This window comes from Scyliorhinus canicula, chromosome 5, assembly GCF_902713615.1.
Source record: "Scyliorhinus canicula chromosome 5, sScyCan1.1, whole genome shotgun sequence".
NCBI classification, from domain to species: Eukaryota; Metazoa; Chordata; class Chondrichthyes; order Carcharhiniformes; family Scyliorhinidae; genus Scyliorhinus; species Scyliorhinus canicula.
Genome location: NC_052150.1, coordinates 99,715,134 through 99,737,212, shown reverse-complemented (window position 1 = coordinate 99,737,212; position 22,079 = coordinate 99,715,134).

Genomic DNA, 22,079 nt, shown 5'->3' with positions numbered 1-22,079 from the left:
GAAAACCATCTGGCCGTAGCCAGTTCCAACAAAGGACCATACTGCAGGGTAATTTCAACACTTCAAAGGTAAAGCAGAGAGGATGGTTTTCATTGCTCACACAAGGTTGCCACAGCCACATTAATGGAGCCAAGCAGAAGAATGTGCCAGCATTAAAGCCTGGCCCAAAATTATCTTATCTTCAGATCTCTCCTTATTCCCTCAAGTCTGCAGCTCCTCAGTTTCCTGAAAATTGATGCCTTTGTTAGTTTGGACTTTTTCCCAACTCTTGTGTGTGTGGTTTCCTAAACAGACGAGGGCTGCAGAATTTTGAAACCCAAGCCTCCTATGAACACTGTGAATTCTAGGTCCTATTCCACTATCAGCTTCAAGTTCCACTCAAACAAAAAGTGCCCTCTTGCAGAAATGTTCCTGCTTATATCGAGGTTAACATGTCAACATTTGGAAGTTAACCTCTTCATTGTGATATATCAATCAATGGCGACTATGGGATATCCGCAATGTACACCTGTTCCTACAAAAGAACAGAAAATAACACTCTGACAAATGCATTGTGATTAAATTAACTTGGTTGACATATTTACAGGTTAATTAAAACATAACGACTGAAGAACTAAACGCAGTGCTTGAAAATAAAAATGAAATTAATGCACAAGGGTTTGATATAATCATTTTAATCACAGATTTCTCACTGAATCAGATAAACAGTAGGACTCCTGAATGCATCAGCCAGCTGTTTATTGATGGATAGTCACGCTGCTGGGTAATATGTGGACAACACAAATTCTAGTTCATTTTAGGAGATTATTTTTAACCTTAGGAAAAGCTGTATAGCCAATGCTGTGATAACATTTTGGCTTAATTAGTTTCTGAATAAAGGCATTGAAACAACTGATTAAGGGAACGTAGGATCATTGAATGTACTAAGTCTGATTGAATGTCATTAATGCCAGACACTCTTAGTAATCCAACTAACTGAAGTTTTTTTTAAAGTCAGATTTAGAAATAAATCACATTATTTCTCGTAACCTCTCTTGATTGTGATATTGTTGAGTATATAACACATTCCAGGTAACATTCCATAGAATCCCTACAGTGCAGAAGAAGACCATTCAGCCCATCAAATCTACACTGATCCTTCGAAAGAACACTCTACCGAGGCACACTGCCTGTCCCATCCGAATAACCCAGCGCATTGATCATGCCCAATCCACCCGACCTGCGTATCGTTGGACGGTGAGAGGAAACCGGAGCACACGGAGGAAACACATGCAGACACGGGGAGAACGTGCAGACTCTGCACAGGTCACCCAGATCCCTGCTGCTGTGAAGCTTCAAGCCACCTAAACACCCCTCAGTGAGCATTGTTCTTTGGGACGGCTCACCCAATTTTTAAGGTGACAATTGTTAGGCTCAGAATAAATCTCCCAGTTATCCCTCTTGCTACTTGAATTCTGTGCTGGATTATTCCCTGGGCCGGGTGCAGATTGGCACTGGCACATAACGGGAAGGTGGTGGTGGCGCAGTGGTACTGTTGCTAGACTAGTAATCCAGAGACCCATGGTAATGCTCTGGGGACCCAGATTCAAATCCCACCACGGCAGATGGTGGAATTAAACTCAATACAAAAATCTGTAACTAAAAGTCTAATGATGAACCCATTGACGATTGTCAGAAAAACTCAACTGGTTCACTAATGTCCTTTACGGAAGCAAACCTGTCGTCCTTACCTGGCTTGGCCTACAGATGACTCCAGACCAACAGAAATGTGGTTGACTCTTAACTGCCCTCTGAAATGGCCAAGAAAACTACTTAGTATGTTTTAAATTCATTTACGGGTTGTGGGCATCACTGGTTAGGCCAGCATTTATTGCCCATTCCTAGTTGCCCTTCAGAAGGTGGTGATGCATTGCCTTTTGAACCGCTGCAGACCTTGAGGTGTAGGTACACCCACTATGCTGTTAGGGAGGGGGTTCCAGAGCTTTGTCCCAGCGACAGAGGAGGAACGGCCATATATTTCTGAGTCGGGATGGTGAGTGACTTAGGGGGGAACCTCCATGTGGTGGAGTTCCCTGGTGTCTGCTGCTCGTGTCCTTCTAGATGGTAGTGGTCGTTTTTGGAAGGTGCTGTCAAGGGAAGCTTGGTGAGTTACTGCAGTGCATCTTGTAGATGGTACACACGGTTGCCACTGTTCATTGGTGGTGGAGGGTTTTAAAGTTTGTAGAAGGAGGAGCAATCAACTGGGCTGCTTTGTCCTGGATAGTGCCAAGCTTCTTGAGTGTTGTTGGAGCTGCCCTCATCCAGGCAAGTGGAGAGTATTCCATTACACTCCTGACTTGTGCCTTGTAGATGGTTGACAGGCTTTGGGGGGTCAGGAGGTGAGTTACTTGCCGTAGGATTCATAGCCTTTGACCTGACCTGGTAGCCACATTATTAATATAGCTAATCCAGTTCAGTTTCTGATCAATGGTAACCCCAGGATGTTGATTGTGGGGATTCAGTGATGGTCATGCCATTGAATGTCAAGGGGCGATAGTTAGATCCTCTCGTGTAGGAGATGGTCATTGCCTGACACTTGTATGGCTCCAATGTAACTTGCCACTCGTCAGCCCAAGCCTGGATATTGTTTAGGTCTTGCTGAATTTGGACATAGATTGCTTTATCATCTGAGGAGGCACGAATGGTGCAGATCATTGTGCAGTCATCTGCAAACATCCCCACTTATGACCTTATGATGGAAGGCAGGTCATTGATGAAGCAGCTGAAGATGGCTGAGCCCACAACACTACCCTGAGGAACTGCTGAAGTGTCCTGGAGTTGAGATGATTGACCTCCAACCACCACAACTATCTTCCTTGTTGACAGGTAAGATTCAAACCAGTGGAGAGTTTTCCCCCTGATTCCCATTGACACCAGTTTAGCTACAGCTCCTTGATGCCATACTCGGTCAAATGCTGCCTTGATATCAAGGGCAGTCACTCTCACCTCATCTCTGAAATTCAGTGCTTTTGTCCATATTTTATTAAGTCCTCAATGAGTCAACCCTGAGTGACCCTGGCGGAACCCAAACTCAGCATCCATGAGCAGGTTCTTGCCAGTAAGTGCCACTTGATAACACTGTTGATGACTCCTTCCGTCACTTTGCTGATGATGGTGAGTAGACTGAGGGGGCTGTAATTGGCTGGGTTGGATTTGTCCTGTTTCTTGGGTGCAGGACACACCTGGGCAATTTTCCACATTGCCGGGTAGATGCCAGTGTTGTAGCTGTGCTGGAACAGCTTGCCTAGGAGGTGCAGCAAGTTCTGGAGCACAAGTCTTCAGTACTATAGCCCGAATATTATCAGGACCCATAGCCTTTGCAGTATCCAGTGCCTTCAGCCGTTTCTTGATCTCATGTGGAGTGAATCATATTGACTGAAGACTGATATCTGTGATGCTGGGGACTTCTGGAGGAGATCGAGATGAATCATCCACTCTTCACTACTGCCCGAAGATTGTTGCAAATGCCTGAGCCTCGTCTTTTCACACATGTGCTGGGCTCCTCCATCACTGAGGATGGGGTATTTGTGGAGCCTCCTCCTCCAGTGAGTTGTTTAATTGTCCACCATCATTCAAGGCTGGATGTGGCAGGACTGCCGAGCTTGGATTTGATACGTTGGTTGTGGAATCACTTAGCTCTGTCTGTTAATTGCTCCTTATGCTATAAAGCCCAAAATTCAATTTGCTTTTCCTATTACCTGGTGAACTTGTATGCCAATCATGGACCGATTCATTAGCAGCAGGCAGGTTGGTACAGAGCCTTTCTTGCTGATGGACATGGAAGTGCCCCAGACAGCGTACATTCTGCTCACTTGCCACCCTCATTGCTTCCTCCAAGTGCTGTTCAACAAGGAGGAGTGCAGATTCATCAGCTGAGTGTGGACGGTATGTGGTAATCAGTAGGTGGTTTCCTTGCCAATGTTTGACTTGGTGGCATGAGACTTTGTGGAATTCAGAGTCCATGTTGAAGACTCCCAGGGAAACTTCCACCCAACTGTATACCACTGTGCCACCGCCTCTGTTGATTCTGTCCAGCCGGTGAGACAGAAGGATGGTAATCGTGCTGTCTGGAATATTGTCTGAAAGGTATGATTCTGAGAATATGACTATGTTAGGCTGTTGCTTAACTAGTTTGTGAGACAGATCTCTCAACTTTGGCACAAGCCCCCAGATGCAGAGCATTATCATCCTCCTGTCTCACCGGAAGGACAGACTAAGCAGAGGTGGTGGCACAGTGGTATACAGTCGGGAGAGAGTTGCCCTAGGAATCCTCAACATCGACTCTGGACCCCATGAAGTCTCATGACTTCAGGTGAAACATGGGCAGGAAAACCTGCTGATTACCGCAGATCGGCCACCATCAGTGGATGAATCAGTACTCCACCATGTTGAACACTACTTGAAGGAAGCACTGAGGGTGGCAAGAGCACAGAATATGCTCTGGGTGGGGGACTTCAACGTCCATCACCAAGAGTGGCTCAGTAGTACCACTACAGATCGGGCTGGCTGGGCCCTAAAGGACATAACTACTGAACTGGGACTGCAGCAGGTGGTGAGGGAACCGACAAGAGGGGAAAATATACTTGACCTCATCCTCACCAATCTGCTTGCTGCAGATGCACCTGCCCATACTTCTCCAGTGATGGAAAAGCCCTAGCAATTGGCAGCACTGAGAATTAATTGAGATCTGAAGCCTATAAGATATATATATTTTTTAATTAACTATTAAATAAAGGATCCAACACTTTTGAGGAAACAGATAACATAAGGAGCAGTTAATGATAACATCTTATCATAATTAAGTCATCCGACGTATTCTCAAATAAAAAACAAAATGTACCTTTGTAGGCCCATGAGAATAGTCAGATGCGATATGGTGTCAAATGGAACAAAATGTTCATTAGCATGTATTGAAGCAATCTTGCCAACTCAGATTCAAACTATGATGTGCAAGGAGGTTGCAAAGGGTCAATATTAATCTTGGGCATCATATTTTTTTACCTTAGAGTTTCAATAACGTACAGAAAATGCTTTCATATAGGTTTGAAACACTGTATGGAAAGACATTAATCCAATATGGTCTTGGACCTATATTCCATATGCATGTTGGCTTCCCATGTAATTATATTTGTTTTCTTTTATTATGAATTATTATATTACATTCTGAGGTAGGTGAATGGATGTTTAATATTCTTATGTTGTATGCTTAAGAATACGTTTCTTGTATTTCAATCTCAACCCTTTAGGGGTAATATGTCTCCTTCTTTTTCTGTCCTTTTATTAAACCCTATTTAATTTCTCTGCATAATCTCCTCTATTGTTTTTTTAATATTCTATTTTCCTGAAAAACAAATGGTAAAGCCTTTCATTTACTTTCTTTTTTGCCATCCTGAGCACAAGATCCTGAACCATCTTGACAACATGAATGCGGAAAGGAGTTTTCCTCTTTGGGCAAGTCCATTGCTGGGGAGCAGTGTATTAAAACTAATAGAGAGATGAGGGGAATTTTTTTCTCTGAGGAGTTGTTCTATTTTGGAATTTTCTGCTTCAGAATGCGGTAGAGGCGGGGTCACTGAATATCTTTAAGGCAGTGGTAGAAAGATTCTTGTTAGACAATAGAATTTAAAGTTATTGGGGATAGTTGGGAATATAGAGCTGTAGTAGCTGGTCCCTTCAAGGGGCGACTGTCTGAAAGGTCAAGTTCCCATTTCTCTGGGTCGAGTTCTGGCTGTAGAATGGAGAGAGAGAAAAAAAAGACCTGGGCCGGGATTCTCCCCTACCCGGCGGGGCGGGGGGTCCTGGCGTAGCTGAGTGGTGCCAACCACTCCAGCATCGGGCCTCCCCAAAGGCGCGGAATTCTCCGCACCTTTGGGGGCTAGGCCCATGCCGGAGTGAATGGCGCCACGCCGACTGGCGCCAAAACCAGCGCTAACGGCATTTGATGCCCGCCGGCCGGCGTCGAGGCTGGCCGAAAGGCCTTCGCCGGTTCGCACATGCGCCAGTGCGTCAGCTGCCACTGACGTCAGCACCGGCGCATGCACGGTAGGGGGATCTCTTCCGCCTCCGCCATGGTGGAGGCCGTGGTGGCGGCGAAAGAAAAAGAGTGCCCCCACGGCACTGGCCCACCCGCCGATCGGTGGGACCCGATCGCGGGCCAGGCCACCGTGGGGACACTCCCGGGGTCCGATCGCCCTGCGCCCCCCCCCAGGACCCCGGGGGCCCGCTCGCGCCGCCAATCCCGCCGCCACCAGAGGTGGTTGAAACCACGACGGTGGGATTGGCCTCTCAGCGGCGGGGCCGGAGAATCGCCGCAGGGGGCTCACCGATCGGCGTGGAGGGCACACTGATCGGCGGGGCGTGATTCCCGCTCCCACCAATTCCCGGGTGGCGGATAATTCCAGGCCATGACAGGGGCGGAATTTTCGCCGACCCCGGGTGATTCTCCGACCCTGCGGGGGGTCGGGGAATTTCGCCCCTGGTCTTCAGAACCTTTTAGGATTCTGAGGAGAGAAATATCAGCCTAAGCTTTCCCAACCTTTCTCATAGAGATTTAAACTTGCATGGACCTGGCTGGAGAGCGTTTCAAAATTGCCAGCCTCAGCTGAGAGAACCTGTTCTTCCTAAGGCGCAAAGATTTCTGAGTTAAAATGGAGCCATTGAAATCTCTAGGATGGACCACTAATCACAATCAAGAATAAAATATGTCACAGAATCACAGAAGAGTCAATTGGCTGCTAGCCAAATCCATCAAAATGAAATCATGGGACTATGCTGCACAACACATTGCATGTAGGAGGATCCCCTTGAGCCAGTGCAAATAGCAGCTTGCAGCGGTGGGTGGGTCGGCAGTCAGAAAAAACAGCCAGCAAAAAGCAGCCAGGAAGATAGGGATTAAACGGACACGGTATATCAGACAAGTATTTAAAAAATAATAAATTTAGAGTCCCAAATTTGCTTTTTCCAATTAAGGGGCAATTTAGCATGGCCAATCCACCTACTCTGCACATCTTTGGGTTGTGGGGGTGAAACCCACGCAGACACGGGGAGAATGTGCAAACTCCACACAGACAGTGACCCAGGGCCGGGATCGAACTCGGGTCCTCAGTGCTGCAGGCAGCAGTGCTAATCACTGCGCCACCGTGCCGCCCTTTAGAAAAGGATTTAAGAGGTTCCTTACAGTGTTGTTCTGAAGTCACAGTGATCCACAACTGTACATGCCACAGTTGGGAACCTTCTCCAGTGCTTCATGCTCCATGGATTACCTGAAGTACTCATATCAAATAATGGAATGGCTTTTACAAACTACCAAATTTCAAAGTTTCATGTCTTCCAATGTGGTAAAGCAAAGCAGAACTGCACCGTATCACCCCCATCCAATGGACTGCCTGAGCCGGCAGTCCAGACTTTCAAGGCCGGCTTAAAGAAACAGTCAGCTGCATCTTTGGAAACAAGAATAACTCGGTTCCTATTAGTGTACTGGACCAGCCCGCATTCAAGCACAGGGATATCTCCAGCAGAACTATTGATGGATCAATATTCAAAGACCAGGTTAAGCCTGGAATTCCCAAATTTAGTGGGGAGACTAGAGGCTAGACAATGCAACTAAAAAAGGAACCATGATTTGACTAAAGATGAAAAATCATTCAAAATAGATGACCCAGTTTCTGTGAGAGATTTCAGGGGTGGCCCAAGCTGGGTTCCATGAATTGTTGCAACTAAGTGACTGCACAAGATAGGATTTTGAAGAAATATGTAGCCCATCCGCATGAGCGAGAGTTGCCCCAAGAGCCAGTGTTACAGACTGATTCAGTGTTGCCAGCTGGAAGTGTTGTTGGCTGCCTGAGAAGTGAAATGTCCAATCAGCCTGTGACAAGTGAGAGTACTGTTCCGACTGAAACAGGAGATTGAAGCATCAATACCAGAAGAGAGACCGAGTATGACAGTGTCTACAGGAAGAACCCCAACAGAAGCACCCCAATCGGTGGGGTTACATCGCTCTCTGAGGAAGTGGACGCCACCAGAGAGAGACTGAATTTTTGATGGCCTGATTAAAAATATTAATTATAGGAAATTGTATAAGTTAACTAACATTCTGTGAAGTTAGAGGCGGAGGGATGTACTGGCTGGCCACTTTAAGGGGTAACAAGGATGTGGGATCACCCAAGCAGAGTGTGGTCTTTTGCTCAGTTTGAGCCATGACTCAAAGTATTGAATCTGAATCACCCTGTAAATAGTTGTTGCGTACCATTCATAACTGGTGGATCCACGTTACCACAAGAACTCAAAGCACAAACAGTTTAGCCATGATATTAAGTGGTGAAGGAGGCTCGAGGGGCCGAATGCCCTACTTCTGCTCCTATTTTGTATGTTCATATCCCAACTGCATACAACTGTTTTGAAGTTTGGAACAATTAAAAGTAAGGTCTTTTCTTTTGGCTGTAACTTGCAGAAATGGCCATGGTTTCACGAAAATTAATTTAAATTTTTTTTAGAGTATCCAAATCTTCTTTTCCAATGAAGGGGCAATTTAGTGTGGCCAATCCACCTACCCTGCACATCTTTGGGTTGTGGGGGTGAGACCCACGCAGACACAGGGAGAATGTGCAAACTCCACACGGGCAGTGACCCAGAGCCGGGATCAAACCCGGTCCTCAGATCCGTGAGGCAGCAGTGCTAACCACTGAGCCACCGTGCTGCCCAGGAAAAACAAAATGACAGAAAGTAAAGATTAACATGGTACAAACACATTGAACTTTGATCAATGAAAGTACATTAAAGCAGCAGAGATCTGGCAACCACATGAATTTGCACAACAGCACCTGGATAACAAAATATCGAACACAAAAATAAAATGAGCAGTTTCTGGAAATCTGAAATAAAGGTAGGCAATGCTGGAAATGCTCAGTAGATCTGGCAGTGTCTGTGGAGAGAGGAACAGCATCAACATTTCAAGACGATGACATTTTGTCAGAGCTGAAAAAAAGTCCAAGATGTAGCAAATTTTTGGGCAAATATCAGACATAGTACACAAGAGCAGAAGTAGGCCATTCAGTCCATCATGTCTGATCTGCCATTCAATGAGATCATGACTGTTCTGAAATGATAATCCTGAACCTACCTTCTTTGGACTGCCTCCAATGCCGGCATGTATTTCCTTCGATAACGGGACCAAAACTGTTCACAGTATTCCAAGTGTGGTCTAAGTACAGTTTGTAGTTTTGTACAGTTTGTAGTTTGTACCTTGTACAGTTTTAGTTTTGAACTATAGTTCATAGCTTTCTTTGTGTTATTCACAAATTTGGCAAGAGTACATTCACTTCCCTCGTCAAAGTCATCAATATATATTGCAAATAATTGTGGCCCCAGGCCTGTTTGCAGATTGCCACCCTGAAAATGTCCCTCGTATCCCAGTTTTATATTTTTATATTCCATTCCCTTTGAAATGTGATATACATAAATGATCTGGACGAAGGTACAGGTGGTCTGATTAGCAAGTTTGCGGATGATACTAAGATTGGTGGAGTTGCAGATAGTGAGGAGGACTGTCAGAGAATACAGCAAAATATAGATAGATTGGAGAGTTGGGCAGAGAAATGGCAGATGGAGTTCAATCCAGGCAAATGCGAGGTGATGCATTTTGGAAGATCGAATTCAAGAGCGGACTATACGGTCAATGGAAGAGTCCTGGGGAAAATTGATGTACAGAGAGATCTGGGAGTTCAGGTCCATTGTACCCTGAAGGTGGCAACGCAGGTCGATAGAGTGGTCAAGAAGGCATACAGCGTGCTTGCCTTCATTGGATGGGGTATTGAGTACAAGGGTCGGCAGGTCATGTTACAGTTGTATAGGACTTTGGTTAGGCCACATTTGGAATACTGAGTGCAGTTCTGGTCGCCACATTACCAGAAGGATGTAGATGCTTTAGAGAGGGTGCAGAGGAGGTTCACCAGATGTTGCCTGGTATGGAGGGTGATAGCTATGAAGAAAGGTTGATTAGATTAGGATTGTTTTTGTTGGAAAGACGGAGGTTGAGGGGGGACCTGATTGAGGTCTACAAAATTATGAGAGATGTGGACAGGGTGGATAGCAACAAGCTTTTTCCAATAGTGGGGGTGTCAATTACAAGGGGTCACGATTTCAAGGTGAGAGGGGTAAAGTTTAAGGGAGATGTGCGTGGGAAGTGTTTTACGCAGAGGGTGGTGGGTGCCTGGAACGCTTTGCCAGCGGAGGTGGTAGAGGCGGGCACGATAGCATCATTTAAGATGCATGTAGACAGATATATGAACGGGCGGGGAACAGAGGGAAGTAGATCCTTGGAAAATAGACGACAGGTTTAGATAAAGGATCTGGATCGGCGCAGGCTGGGAGGGCTGAAGGGCCTGTTCCTGTGCTGTAGTTTTCTTTGATCTAGCACACAAGTTGTCCTGTTTTGTAGCTTCACCAGGTTGACACCTCATTTTTCAGTATGCCTGGCGTTGCTCCTGACACGCTCTATTGCACTCTGTCAGCATTCCGCAGAGACCGTTCCCTCCGAGATAATCAAGTCCACTCCTCCACAATATCCAGTACTCTCCCATCACCCATGGCACATTCCCATGCAATCGCAGAAGGTGTAACACCTGCCCCTTTACCTCTTCCATGCTTAACATCCCGGGCCCAAAACACTCATTCCAGGTTAAGCAGCAGTTCACTTGCATCTCTTCCAATTTGGTCTACTGCATTCGCTGCTCCCAATGTGGTCTCCTCTATATCGGAGAGACCAAACGCAGACTGGGTGATCGCTTTGCTGAGCATCTTCGTTCTGTGCGCATTCAAGACCCTGACCTTCCTGTTGCTTGCCATTTTAACAAAAGACCCTGCTCCCATGCCCACATGTCTGTTCTTGGCCTGCTGCAATGTTCCAGTGAAGCGCAACGCAAACTGGAGGAACAACATCTCATCTTCCGGTTAGGCATGCTACAGCCTTCCGGCCTGAACATCGAATTCAACAACTTCAGATTATCAGCTCTACCCCACCTCGACCCATTTGTTTTCATTTCATTCTAACTGTCTTTTAACAGTCTTTTACCATTTCTTTCTTTCTTAATATATCATAATATACATCTACGTACAGAATGGAGTGCAGACAAGCAGTGATTGACACACAGGATAACCAGTAAGCACACAGAATAGAGCAGCCATTCACCAGACAGGACACTACCACTATAAAACCAGAGGGCACTAGGTTTCCCGCTCTCTCTGGACACAGCCACTGAGACAGTCAGAGTTCGTGAGCATAGCCAGTGCAAACACCATGCGGTAGCTAGTAAGTCTGGTCAGGCTAGTACTAGGTCTCCAGTCAAGTCAGCATAGTGTCAACCCACAGTTGAACATGTATGGTAGTTAAGATGTTAAAAAAAATCGTGTTGCATCTTATCAAGTGTTAGAGGTCTGTCTCTCGCTACACTGCATCAAGTGCAGTCCACATCGATCCAGCCTGCCCAACACATCATAATATACATTTAATTTCCCCCTCTCCCAATCGTATCCACCTTTCCCTGCTTTTGACCTTTCACACCTTTTGTCCTCTCTGGGGACTGCCATTCGCACTCTTTCCCCTTGGTTTCTGTGGCCATTAGCAGCCGATTTCCCTGGGTTTCTGTGGCTCATCTTTCATTCTCACTCCACAGTATAAATATTTCCCACTTTCTCTGTCTGTTAGCTTTGACAAAGAGTCATCGGACTCGAAACGTTAGCTCTTTTCACTCCCTACAGATGCTGCCAGACCTGCTGAGATTTTCCAGCATTTTCTCTTTCGTGTGTATATATATATATATATACATATATATACATACTGCCTTTAACAGAGCAAAGCATTCCATATGAGCATTAGCAGACAAAATTTGACACCGAGCCATATTACAAGGCATCAAGACAATTAACAAAAGAGTTAGGTGTTAAGAAGTGTCTTAAAGCAGAAAACAAATTGCTGGTGCAGAGGTTAATAGAGGGAGTTCCAGGGCTTGGGATGTCGGATGCTGAAAGCATGGTTGCTATTGTGGAGTGAAGGAAATTCAGGATGCTCAATAGGCCAGAACGAGTGATGCAGAGTTCACAAGGGTCTGTAGGGTTGTAAGAAGTTACAGATATTGGGAGAAATTATGCCATAGCTGGACTTCGATGGGAATTTAATGAGGCATTGGTAAACCAGGAGCAGATATAGGTTAGCAAGCAAAGGGATGATGTATGATCAGGAAATTGATGTAAATTTGGATAGGGGCAGCAGAGTTTTGAAGACCCCAAGTTTATAGAGAGTGAACAGATGCGAGGCCAGGAAAGTATGGAAAGAGGCTCTATCCTCGGATCAGATAAGATTCTTGTTGCTTAGATGAGAGATCAGGGGCGAAATTCTCCGAACCCCGCAGGGTCGGAGAATCGCCCGGGACCGGCGAAAATCCCACCCCCGCCGTGACCGGAATTCTCCGGCACCCGGGAATTGGTGGTGGCGGGAATCGCGGCGCGGCGATCGGCGTGCCCCCTGCGGCGATTCTCCGGCCCGCGATGGGCCGAAGTCCCGCCACTGAGAGGCCTCTCCCGCCACCGTGGTTTCAACCACCTCTGGTGGCGGCGGGATTGGCGGGGCGAGCGGGCCCCCGGGGCCCTGGGGCGGGCGTGGGGCGATCGGACCCCGGGGGGTGCCCCCGTGGTGGCCAGGCCCGCGATCGGGGCCCACCGATCGGCGGCCGAGCCAGTGCCATGGGTGCACTCTTTTTCTTCCGGAGGCGGAAGAGAACCCCCTACCGCGCATGCGCCGGTGATGACGTCAGCGGTAGCTGACGCACCGCGCATGCGCGAACCGGCGAAGGCCTTTTGGCCAGGCCCGACACCGGCCGGCGGGCGTCAAAGGCCGTTGGCGCCGGTTTTGGCGCCAATCGGCGTGGCGCCAACCACTCTGGCGCGGGCCTAGCCCCTCAATGTGAGGGTTTGGCCCCTAAAGGTGCGGAGAATTCGGCACCTTTGGGGAGGCCCAGCGCAGGAGTGGTTGGCGCCACTCCGCTACGCTGGGACCCCCGCCCCGCCGGGTAGGGGAGAATCCCGCCCCAGATGTGACGGTGGTATAGGGAATGGGGTCACTGTGAAGAGGCATCGGATGAATAGAGTGTGATTTTGTGGGTCAGGGCATGATCACTGGCAATTAGGGGGATATCAAGGCAGAGACAGAGATTTGGAGAGTCAGTGATTGTGGGGTACAGTGATTGTGGGGACTTACATTATGTGATGTCCTTGAGGAGATCCAATAGCAGGAATGGAAGCACGTTAGCATAGTGGGCGAAACCTGGGGAGGAACCTTCCTCTTTGTCTTGACCCACAAGCAGTGCTAGAAATGTGTTTATCTCTTCTATGCATTAATCTGCACTTCATTTTCGCTGTTGTGTTTCCCAAGGCGTGAGAAGCCTGGCCAGGCAGTATTAAAGCTCGAGTCGAGATTAAATCTGAGACACACATCCTAATTAATATATTTAAGTGACCGACCTGATCTGTGGGAGCAGTTGCTTACCAACCCACTCTCCATCACACACCCTGTACTGCCTCTGTTAACTCTTTGTATCCCACCTACCCCAGTCCCCATTTTGAGAGTTTAAAATTAACCCCAATGACTTTGGTCTTCCCAATCTTTAAATGGAAAACATTTCTGGCTATCCAATATTGGGTGTCCAAGACCAGTGTGATGAAGCAGAAGTTGAAACTAACTCCTTTGTCCCCTGACCCTCTTTTTAAGCAGAATAATATTTCAAACATATTGAAAATAGGTAGAATGGTAGAATAGTTTTATACAGTTGAATACTATTATTATTGGCTACCCATTGCTAGTGGGGATCATTGTCTTCCATGAGTCTGAAGATAGCTGACGAGGCCGAGTTGGGACCTGCAAACCTTATGGCACATAGGGCATATGTTGTCATGGGGGATGTCAGTTTGGATCTGGCATGTTCTTTTCGCCGTCGTTGCTTTTGCTCTTCAATTATTAAATCCCAAAATGCTCGGATTCTTCCCAAATATTCTGCCGTCATCTCTGAAGCAAACTGCATGATGTAAATTGAAAATGCATATCCTTTGTATGAAGCTACTTTAAGAAGTTTTGCTGTGCACTTGCGTTGTCATGTGCTCTCTCTAATTGTTACTCTAGCGAATATCCTTGATTATCCATTCAAACCAATTATTGGTTCTAGAACAGCATTATATCTGGGTGAAATATTTAGTCCCTTTCTCAGTCTCATTCTTCCTGGCTCCTGGTAAGGAGTTCCCTTCCCTTTGTCCTTACTGTGATTGTTGGATCCCAGAATTACAAGAACAAAATTTACACGACAAGCAGATTTTGGCTCAACCTTAAACTCGTTAGTTTATGAAACCAACAAAATCTCTGATTTGACTGAAGCGTACAATCACCCATGTGACTGGCCATTACCGGTGTTGGTTGTAGGCCTGGATCTGGAGATGACCTGTCCCTGTCCTTCTTCAGCTCACTACAGTTCCCACGCTTCAATGTGGTCCTTTTGTTATAGTTTCCCAATCACGCTCTCACACACTAGGGCCTCAGATTTGGTTCACAGCTTGTGCATCACCTGGTCTTTCATACCTCTTTAACTTGATCTTTCAATCTCTTGAGCTGTGCAAAACTGCAAGGGAAAAGATAATTCCTTATCTCTTCCCCTGCTGTTTATACACCCAGTAATGGGCGCTTAACTCATAGCATTGTTCGGATGTTGCTACCTCTTCCATGATTGCCAGGAAAAGATGGTGATTCATAATTGCATGCATTGCCCAGTTGTTAACAGTCTCCAAACCGATCATGAGTCAGGGTTTCAGTGAACTCATTCTTTACGTGTGTCAAGGCTAACTATTTCATTCCCTTCACTCCACATTAAGGTAAGTACGAAACATTTGAATCAATAGATTCTTATGGCTTCCCCATCAATCTTTTCCAGGATAACTGACTGAACCATTGTCACGCAGGGAAACTAATTGGAGTCAGGAGGATAGAGGGTCCTCCCTGGGAGCGAGGCAGTTAGCTGAGCAAAGGGTGAACTGGTTGGGAAAGTGCATCAGGCATCGACAGCATGCAGCAATTGTTAAAATAAGGTCTGAGGCATCACTTCTGTCAATCTTCAGATTCCTGCTCTGGCTGTGTGCTGGAAGTGTGTCTCTGGTTATATGTCCAAAAACAAGCAGTAACAAATGGCTAGTCCCACATATACATAGGGGCTGGTTTAGCTCACTAGGGGCTGGTTTAGCTCACTCGGCTAAATCGCTGGCTTTTACAGCAGACCAAGCAGGCTAGCAGCACGGTTCGATTCCCGTACCAGCCTCCCCGGACAGGCGCCGGAATGTGGCGACTAGGGGCTTTTCACAGTAACTTCATTGAAGCCTACTCGTGACAATAAGCGATTTTCATATTTCATATACATAAATAGAACAGATAAATACCTGTAAAAAACATAAGCTAACTTTACATAGAATCTACAGCATAAAAATAGGCAATTTGGTCCAACCAGCCTATGCTGGTTTTTATATTCTAACAAAACCTCTTCTACACTAATTACTTCTTCCCACACTACCCAATATTTCTCTACTGTCTTCTCCCTCATGTATGCATCAAACTTTCCCTTTAAAGGTGTTCAAATCCAAATACATCAGCACTCTCAGTGCGTGATGTTGCTTGGTGGTGAACATGATGTGGAGATGCCGGCGTTGGACTGGGGTGAGCACAGTAAGAAGTCTTACAACATCAGGTTAAAGTCCAACAGGTTTGTTTCAAACACTAGCTTTCGGAGCACTGCTCCTTCACCTGAGGAAGGAGCAGTGCTCCGAAAGTTAGTGTTTGAAACAAACCTGTTGGACTTTAACCTGGTGTTGTAAGACTTCTTACTGTGCTGGTGGTGAACGTAGTGAATGAAAAGTAAAATTAGACGACATAAAAAACTATCTACAAATTGTTATGACCTATTTTTCCCCACCAGAAATGGAACTCATTCCCTCTGGATTTAATATTTCAATTGCAAGCCAATGCAACAACAAAAATATGGTGGCTCGAGACAGACACTGGAGGCTTCCAGTAATAAACAAAGGGGTTTATTGATGAAAGGCAAAGGCAGCTAGAAAATAGACACAACGCTACCAACAAGTCTTCACACTTCAGCTCCCTGGTCCACATTGCCCAGGGTCCTGCTCCCAGGATCCAACGCAAACTCCCCATTCGCTGGGTTCATGCACACCTACACGATTGACTCTGAGCTGGTCATGTGGTCCATGCACCTCACCCCACGACAACATCCTTCGCCCCGTCAAGTCCCTTAAAATATTATGCCAAAAACTACATGCAAAAGTCATAATTGTTAACAGGGACAACCAAGGAAAGAGAGTCGATCAAAACGTCAACCGGTCCAGAGGCTTCCGCGTCCTCCCGCACCTCCACAGTCCAACCACAGGGGCACTTGAATGGTCCACAGTTGACGCCACCTCAGGAGAGGCTCTTCAATGGCAGACGAACTAGCCTCAGTGGCCTTGACAGACACAGTGTGTTGAACAGAAGCGGGATTCCCTGGCTCCCCTTGGCTGATCCAAGTTACAGGAATATTCACGATGCTCACTGGACATATCCATTCAGCAATGGGGGGTCACCACCCCTTAACTCCTCAGGTGGTCAACAGGCTTTTTGATGGTTTTCCCATTAACGGCAGCCACATTAGGCACCAGCCCTGACTGGGCCACAATCCTTCCTTTCTTCAAGGTGAACCTACTGTGGAATTATGGACTAAAACCGGGTCTCCCACCTGGATTGCCCTGTCCTCTCGCTTCTCTGACCGCTGACTCTTCTAGGAGGCTTGACGTGCCTCCATCCTCCCCAGCAAATTTGGAAATACAAGATCCAATGAGATCCTCAGCCAACAGTCAATAAGCAGATCAGCTGGTGTCACTCCAATGGTTGAATGAGGGTTTGAGATGCAGAACAACAAAAGTTGGCCAAGCTCTGGCAAAGTGGTTTATTGAATTGCTTTTTCATGGCATTCTTGAAGTTAGAACTGCCCTCTCAGCCAAACCATTCAGGGCTGGATGGTAGGAGGCTGTCCATGTGTGTCTTTTGCCATTTGCTCTCACAAAATGCTAGAAATCATTGCTGGTGAAGGGGATGTCATTGTCCGAAACAATTGACCCAGGGAGCCTATATATGGCAAACATTCGCCACAAGGCCTCAGCGTGGTTGCAGAGGTAGTGGTCCCCATCTCTTGAATTGATGGCCACTTTTAAGTGGATATCTACTTGCACCAAAAACATCTTGTCCAAAAACAGCCCAACATAATCAATGTAGACCCTGGACATGGGTGACCTGGCTATTCCCAGGGGTGGAGGGTGGTGGAAGGCAGCAAAGATTACTGCATTTGTCAAGGCTGGTGGCATTATTGTACAAGCTCTTCAATGGCTTTGTCTATACCTGACCACTGCATATCAACATTTTCATCTTTTTCTGTCCTGGGTGGGTGCTGTGTAATTCTTGAAGGAGGGTCCTCCTAGTCTGAGGTGGGATGACCACCTGTGATTATCATAGAATCACGCCATCTTCACAGGTCAATGTGCCCTAATGAGTGAAGTAGGGTCTCAGCTGTTCAGACTTCTCATATCGCCAGGCAGACTGTATCATTCAGTCGACCTTAGAAAGAATAGGGTCTCTTTGGATTCAGCTGCAGAATGGTGACCAGGGAGTTTGGGGCTAGAATTATCTCCCTGGGTACTGTTGGTGGCGTAATTCTCTTGTGTCAGGGCAGACGATTTATTGCATCCTCATTAGCTATTTGCATTCCGGGCCAGTGCTGTAAAGCATAGTTATAAACCACCAACAGCCGGGTCCAACGCTGCACCCTCTCTGAGGCTAGGGGCAGAATGGGCTTATCTTCCCTTAACCCGCCCAATAATGGCTTGTGGTCAGTCACTATGTCAAACCTTTGACTGTACACATACTGGTGGAATTTCTTCACACCAAATATAACCGCTAAACCGCATTCTCAATACTTTTATTCTGCTTCAGAAAGGGTCGTTGAGGCAAAGGTGAGAGGGCGTTCCTACCACCTCCCATTTTGTGGATAAAACAACCCCTATATCGTAAGGCGATGTATCACAATGCAGCATGATTGGTTTCCAGGATCAAAATGCACCAAGAGGTTTGAAGACTGTAATGCTTGCTTCACAACTTGGAAAGCTTCTTTCTGAGGCTTCCATTGCCACTGCTGATTCTTCCTTAATATCTGCTATAATGGTGCCAATGTCATGGCCAGATTTGAAATAAGCCTTCCACTGTTATTGACCATGTCAAGGAAGGACATAAACTCGCTGACATTTTTGTGTGCAGGAATTTCTCGAATGGATTTGACCTTTTCTGCCACTGGCAAGTCAATACAGAATCCTGGGCATGTCACTTCTGAGGGCTGAAAAGTACAGTTCAAACTGCAGCATCACAAAACCTCCTTCGTAATTCCTCCAGGCTGGCCTTGTATTCTTCTGGTGTAGTACCGTTGACGAGGACATCAAGGTAAACCATCACCTTGTGAATTCTCTGGAGGAGATTTTCATCGTGCGCTGGAAGATAGCGCAGGCTGAAGAGGTGCCGAATGGTACACTGGAAGAGGCCCTTATGGGTATTGATTGTAGCAAACATCTGAGACTCCTCATCCAACTCCAGTTGCAGTTAGGTGTGACAGAGGTCCAGTTTTGAATCGGTGAGGCCTTCCTCCAACCTGTCACAGAGGTCTTCAATTTGGGGAATCGGATACAGATATCTGTAGCTTCAGCCAGTTCTGCCATTGCTGCTCCTCATGGGAGGCGAGCATCCTCAGTTCTGAGGCCTCCCTTCCAACCTTCACTCTCTCTTTTCTGTTGCAGGAGATCTTGTCCTGCATAAAGACAGAAGGATTGACTGCATGTTATGAATGAAAGAGTCGTTCAAAAGCATGCATACCTGCTGTTGTGCTGTGGAGAGAAGATGCCGGTGTGGAAGAACTTACATGAGATGGTGAGGTTTAAAATGACTGGCAGACATTCAGTGCTGATGTCCATCTCATGGTAATGTATGACATCCCTGTGGACTCTAACCCTGAGACTGCCCGATGCTCTTATTTGAGTGAGAGTTTGGAGTGAGTAAAGGTTTCACTTACCTTGGCAGAGTGCATCAGATCAGTCATCCTTTTCCTGCACTGTAGGGTGGTCCTTTTCTTGTTGGCTGCGGGTGTTGACCTTCCTGTGGAACTACTCCTCGGCTGCCACGGTCATCTGGGATGACCTCTAGTTCCCATTCCAAGGAGAGAGGACCTTCTGCCTTTCCTAGATAGCCCAGAGGAGAATCTCCAGAGAGGCCTCACTAACCATGAATTTTGTCTGTGAGAGTAGCATGGTGAACTAGAATTTTCCACCACACCTGGCCTGTAGTGACTGAAGTGTTGGCTAGTGTAGACTTGAGAGATGAATAGACACTTCCAACACTGATGAAGGTTCAACTCAATTTTATTAACTAACTTCTAACTAACTAACACACGATGACTGTGGGTCTAAATGATGCTAATTTAAACTAGAGACCTAAGCCTTGTCCGAACCAGTTGATTCTCTCAGCACGTGGTGTGAGTCTGTGCTGGGCTGGATGAGTTCTTGTTACACTGAGAGGCAGCACCCAGAATGAGCGGGAACCGTGGTGCCCTCTGCCTTTATAGTGTGTGTATTCTAACTGGTGATTGGCTGCGGTGTTTGTACATGTTGATTGGTCCCTGTGTGTGCCCATCAGTGTGAGTCTGCACCATGATATACTGGTGTATATTATGACAGTGACTGAATGTCTGTTTTCGGGTACAGTTTAAATATGGTGCCACATGATGTAATGATGGGGGCAGACGAATCCCTGTCCAGCCGGCCACAAGATTCGAAGAGCTCCTCGCTGATGCATATCTAATGAGCTGAAAAACAGAAGATCACGTGGATTAACCCATTCCACTGTCCAGCAGGAATCATGTCGAATTTCCCACCCACCACCTCAATTAATCTCCAAAATGAAAAGTCTGCACAACATTTCACAGTTTACTGTTCACTGTTGAACACAGGAAGTCAAAGAGAGCTAACTATATTTGATTTTGTCTTGGCAGAAACAAGCAGGCAGAGCGAGAATGAGGGTTGATTAGGATACACAGTTCTCCATAGTGCAGGGTGCCAGTGATTGCATAGACATCAATTTGCAGGTTCCACATGTCAACTCTGCCCTATACCAGAACCAAAAGAGGTTCCACTCCCTGAACCATGCAGCTGGCACGTGACCATGGCCAGTGAGTTAATCCTACAGGTCATGGCACATTACCCTGGCCATTTCGCAGTAGCCCACTCTTCCAGCTGTATTTCTACCATCCCAGAACACAGAAGGGTGGTTATTAGGTGACAAGAATCATCCGAAGATAATGAGTCATGACTCTGGTTCACAACCCACACTGACATACACAATATGCATATAATGAAAGCCATGCTGTCACACAAAATGTTTTACAGCACACTGTTAGAGTGCTGAAGGAACAATTCTGAAGCACGGGCCACTCTGGGGGTTGCCTCCTGTCTGGAGATGATTTGTGATGCTCTTCTGCATTCTGCCTAAACTTGCCGTTATGAGGAGGCAGATGTTCCCACTAGCTCTCAGGCAAATTGATGAGGAGGTTGAGGTGGAGGATGAAGAGCAAAAGAAAAATCAGGAAGTTGAGGAAGGGAGACAACAATCTCGATAGCCCCTTCCTGACCAGAACTAATGCAAGTGAGTTGCCAATGTCCGCACCTTTCCTTGCCTCCGTCAGCGACAATGCAAAAATAAACGCCACAACAAAATAAACATTCTGAAACAAATTTATTTTATAACAATATAAAACCAATTGCCCTTGTGACTCTGTTAGTGTCTTTGCACTTCCTAGCACTCCTAAACACTGCTACCCCAGTGACTGCAGCAGGGCCAGTGAAGGCTGCCGACTTTCAGCGAAAGTGACCTCAAGAAACACTGTGCCTAGAAAACCCTGCATTACACTGTAACAACTCAACAGGTTGGTTCATAAGCAACAGCAAGGTTATTGGCTTAGAGGCAAGGGTGAGAGAATGGATGTTTTCATTTTGAATGGGGACAGCAGGGTTCTGCTCCAAGAAGCCAGATACCCATGCGGCAGCATCTCAGCAATCCTAGTAATTCGTTGGAGAAGCGAACATCCCTACTTTTGGCCTTATGATGGAAGGAAGATCATTGATGTAGGAACCCCAGCAGTGATATCCTAGAGCTTAGATGGTTGACCTCCAACCACCGCATCCACCTTCCTTTATGTCAGGTAAGATTCCAACCAATGGAGGGTTTCCCATCTGAATTCCATTGACTCCAATTTTGCAAGTGCTCCTTGATGCCATACTCAGTCAACTGTTGCCTTAATGTCAAGGGCAATCACTCTTACTTCACATCTGATTTTCAGCTGTTTTATCCATACAGCATTTGAAGATGCATTCACTGACCTGGACCACTCATTTGAGGTCATTAAACCTCTTGCAGCACAGGAACCAGGTCCTGAGAACTAAATTATTGGCATTAATGTCCACCGCTCCTTATTTACAATGTCTTTTGATCCTATGTCTAGAGGGCCTCTTGGTCCGCTGCGCATAGACAATACTAATCTTAATTCTTGCAGCACAGAATCCAAGTCCAGAGGGATAGATTCTTGACATTGATAGCCACAGCTCCTTATTTCCAGTGTCTTCCAGTGCCTCTTGGTCCCTTACAGATAAACAATACTGATCTTAATTTCTACCTCCTCCACCAATGTCTCCAGTACCTGAAAGTCTTGAGGCACATTTCGTCCCACGTCATGCTATTCTACAATGTTTTACAGCACAAATTCACTAGCTGCATTACTCCCAGTGCCATTCCAGTTACTATGCACCTCCCCTTTAAGAGATGCAGGCCTGCATTAACAGTGCAGACAAGCTTTAATTGATGCAGAAAGTTATAATAC